The following is a 4889-nucleotide window of genomic DNA, read 5'->3' on the forward strand; positions in this document are numbered from 1 at the left end:
TTTTTGGAGACTGAAAGTAAAAGAAGATATAAGCTGACAAAATGAGTTTCTTTGGGAATGGATTTCTTCAATATGAAACTCCTTCAACAACCTCCAGTTTCAAAACACTTCCCAAAGCATTTCAGTACATACAGATCTCAGATTCTCCTTCATCCTAGCTGCTCCACAGTCATGCCTTTAAAGGTGTACTGACTTTGCTTAGGAACCTACATGGCACTGGCACAGGAAGCAGGTCTGGACATTCCGTTGTAGAAAATTTCATACTTCATTGCTACCTTTCTATCTTCCCAGGGGCTGTTTCAGCAGTCCTGCATGTGTATCTTCTGTGACTGAAGTCCAGATTATGTACAAGCTACAAACAGCTCCATTTTCCATGCACTTTCAGCAAATGAGAATGGTAAGTTGAATATTATTTTGCAGCAAACAAATGCTGTGCCTTACCATCAGAAAGGTGGCAATTATGTATAAATTTGGAGTATTTTGCATCCATTCAAATAACACCACTTTATAAACAGAAATACTATAATGCATAAGATTTATAGAAAAATATCGAACTACAATTTAGATATTTTAACTCCAGGGTCTTGATTTGCAAATCTCTGCCATCAATTGAGTTATTCAAAAGTTACATTTGCTACAGTCAACAACATTGCTGGAGGCAAACATATTTCTCTTTTCCCCAACTGCAGAAAGACAAGAAAATGTGTATTTGTGTTCCAAAAGGACTCTCTAAAAAGAATAAGGCGGGCCTCTCGTCACTCTCACAGCTCAGTAAATCCCATCACCACTGGCACATCCACATTTTTAATCTCAATCTGTCAGCACAGCAGCACACCCGCATACTTACAGCAATATTCTGATTAATCCTACATTACTATTACACTGTAAGCAGCCTTACAGAAACGACATGCTTTAGTACCCGCAGATAATAGGCTGGCTTTCCAGGTAGTGTGCCCAGGCAGCAAACACTGCAGAGGCTCCTGAGAAAGGCAGCAGTTTCCTGCAGAACCTTCCTCACAAGTGATTCATTTACTGCCTGCCAGAATGCAAAATGTGCTTGTTTAAAATGCTTAATGCAACAAGATATCAGGTACATTGAGGTATCTGTCAAATTAAATGCAGACATCACATAATGTTAGGAAACGGTGGTATAGAAAAAGTGCAGATGAGTCTCAAATACATATTCAGGAAAACTGCTCAATATTGCACAAATTATTGGAAATAAAATAGGGAGACAAACTTATCATCAAATCATCACTCGATTTTCTCAAGGTTAGGAATTTCTGTTTAGAAATGAATTCTAAAAGTAAATCAATGAAATTGCATTTTAAGCATAATGAGAAGTACTTTAACTGATAGTATTTGTGGTTTTGCTGTTTCCTGTGGCAAATGTTGGGTTGATTTTTGTTTAGTTTCATTGTGTTTTGCTTTCAAATGCATAAACTGCAGGAAAAAAAAAATATAGAAAAGAACTGCCTCCACCCATCCAACATTTCATTAAGAGAGAAAAGAGCAGCGATCTCATTGCTCGCTGTTACACAAGGAACACACAATATAAAAACACCTTATTTCCTTTTGAAAGTGTTCAGTTTCTGTCAAAACTTACAAACCACTTTGGTTGTACTCAACATATATCCCACACTCACATGAATTTCACTCAAGGCAGGAAGGAAAACAATACCCATATGTTATTATTACAGCTTCCGAAACCTAATCCTGGAAAGCACAAATGACCAAATCCAATGAAAGGAAGCTACATGCTTCGTTATAACCTACGCAATACTTTGCCCATTAAAATGTTGCAATAGCTCTGCTTTGACATAGCTCCCACACCTGAGTTATGATGCTTCAGGTAGATCACACTTTAAGATCAAATGCAGAGTTACAGTGCAAGACCTTCGACTGCTTTGTGGTCTATAACACAGACCTTAGGGCAAACTACAGGGCTTACAGAGGAAACAGGATTATTCTGACCTTCAAGGCCCCTTAGCTGTTAGATCATTTTTGTGAACAAACAGAAGAAATAAACATGAAAAAAAAAAGGAAAGGAGGGTGAAGAATATGTTACATTTTCTTTGACTGTAAACTTATAAATTGCACGTCTTTTGGGGCTCCAAATAAAATGCACCAGCGATCTTCAGAAAACCAATGCTATTAATTTCAACCAAGTGTTCGTCCTGCTTTATAAAGACAAGACTTGATAATCAATAGTATTAATTATTCCTCAATTAAATAACATGCAAGAAGGATGGTATTACATGACAGGAAGTAACAAAAATCACTGAATGCTTTAGCCTTGAAAGGGAGCCCTGGAGGGCACCCAGAGCAACCCACCAACAAAGCTGGGCTCACTTCAGAGCTCAACCAGGCAACTCAGAAACCTGTCTCATGGGAAGTTAAGAGGCAGAAGAGCTCAGAAGCACCTTGTGGTTGCTTTGCACAGAAAGCACACTTCAGAACTCACTTTGTTCATACTCTGAACATCTACTTTACAGTTGAGTGCAGAACCTATTTTTCAAATATGAATTTTAGAAGGGAAAAAAACAAATCATTTCTTCAGTAATCCAGTACAGTCTGGTCTATTTCTGCCAAAACTAAATTATGTCCAACTGAATTATCTTGACAGAAAGCAAGAGGCAAGACCATTAAAATTGTGATAAAAAGCAAGCGTACATTTTTAATCACGCAACCTTTTCACCAAGGAAGAATATCCACCTGCACAGTTTTAACAAACACTTCAAGGAAATGTACATTTCTCAGTTCATCTTCCTCCTCTCCCCCTCCCACCCAAAAAATTGTATTTACTGAATGTTTTCAACATGGTAGGAGCTAATGGCAACCCCTGGAAGTAGTTCTGCCCTCTTCAAGGCCTTCCAGTCTTAATGATTTTGCAGTATTTTCCGAAGTCTGCAAGCTTCATTTATTTATTTTTAATCATGTTTCAAACCTCCTTAAAAATACAACCTGTTGGACTGCAAATATACAGACTATTGTTTAGAAGTTAGTCCCAGGGAAATAAGTACCAACAAAACAAGAAAAACTGAAGGATTACATTCAGCCCATTCCTGTCAATGGGATGCCATGAAGTCTAAAATATTATAATTTCAATTTTATTATTTATATTCATGCAAGGAACCATCTACTTGGAAGTACTGGCAACGATGGGATGTTCTTCAATAAGGCCTATAAACTGCACCAAAGGTAGCAAAGGCAACGATTAACGGATGCAAAAGATAGAACATTCTAACAACATTTTGGAGACACAAATAACAGCTCTCTTTCCTCCCTTAAAACACTTATAACAACAACTTCTCTAGGCCACTAAAAGCTCAAATCAGCTGATATCTTGAGTCCTGCTCATGCTCTCTGGGCCAAAACATTTCATCCTCTGCTGAAATTCTGGTCATTCTACAGAATTCTGATCTCTTTCTGAACAGGAACAAAATTCACCTTTCAAAAGCACTAGTTAAAAACTAGCTGAGCAAACAGTGAGTCGTCAAAACACCTGCTGATTTGAACAAGTGATTATTCGTTTTCTTTAAAAAGTGCAACAGGCAGAGCAGCATCTGAAGTACAAAGAGCAGTCACTCACGTTCTTCCTAGAACCATTTTACGCTCTAAATGAGAGACTGCCAAAAGTGGTCTCTCTTATAAAGAGTGCTTTAAAAGACAAGGCACAGAAGTCACACAACACAGCCAGCTTTGGCCAGGAACTGTTGTCAGGTATAAGAAACTGGACATTATTTCCTCAGTAGATGGGATACTAAAGAGGGAGGGTGCAGGTGAGGGAAGGAGAATAAAAGCATCTCTGTCAAACCAAAAAAGCAGTGAGCATATGCAGTTGTGTCTTGACAGGTTATCTGGAAAGAAAAACCTGCATTCCATGATATTGCAGATTCAGTAAAATAGTCATTCTTATCTTAGTAATCTGAGGAGACAAGAGTCTATTTGAACAGCCTTCTGGAAGTGACATTACCTTTAAAACCATAATAAATTCTTAAGCAATCCCCGGTATTTCATGAAATGCTATTGCTTTATCTTGGACTATAAAAGGGAGGAGAAAAACACTACTTGGGACAGAGCAGCCAAAAGCTCTCCCTGGGGAAAGCGGATTGTTTTCTGTAAACAAGAGTCCAGAATGATTATATGACAGCTGTGTGATTCTGTTACCAAGTGTCCAAACTCTGACTTCAGCATGTGTTCCTGCACTCACACCATGAGTCTCCTGGGTCTGCACTGATCACTGGGAAAATGCCTCATTCATGCTGAATTCAGGTGAATCGGGAGGACAGCAGTTAGCTGTGCTCGGCATCATACTGTGCAATGATGCCTTTATGAGGGTATTCCAGGTTCAGATATCTCACAGGAGTACAGTAGAGCAGATGTAACAGTGATTTTCTATTTACTGACAATTTCTGTATTTTCGACAGATTTTTTAAAAAGGCTTTTTGGAACTCTGGAACCACGTTTTTGTTACTTTGTGGGGTGCATTAAATCTTGTATTTCTTTAGTACAACAGCAAAGTCACTCTTCATAAAGAAGGTGAAAAAATGAGACAAGAAATTGACCAGATGAGGAGCAAGACCTCCTGTAGCCATCTTGCACCAGCACGCTTGAGATTATTTTTTGTCTTGGGTACAAAGAGCTAAAATTGACTTGGCGTGAGATTTTCAGGATGATAGAAATAGATCAGTTTGATCTACAGCCCGAGTTTAAAGCACACTTGTGCAGAGCGTGAAGGGAACTGCACCTGCATGCTATAAGGCAACAGAATGAGAGAGCCGAGGTCCCAGCGCTGGAAAGAGCAAGGTGCTGGGCTCGTTGTTGCATTAGGATCTTCCCATTGCATTGCCACGCTGGAACTGTTTTGCATTTGGTGCAGGAAAAAA

Source organism: Meleagris gallopavo, chromosome 2 (genome assembly GCF_000146605.3).
Source record: "Meleagris gallopavo isolate NT-WF06-2002-E0010 breed Aviagen turkey brand Nicholas breeding stock chromosome 2, Turkey_5.1, whole genome shotgun sequence".
NCBI lineage: Eukaryota > Metazoa > Chordata > Aves > Galliformes > Phasianidae > Meleagris > Meleagris gallopavo.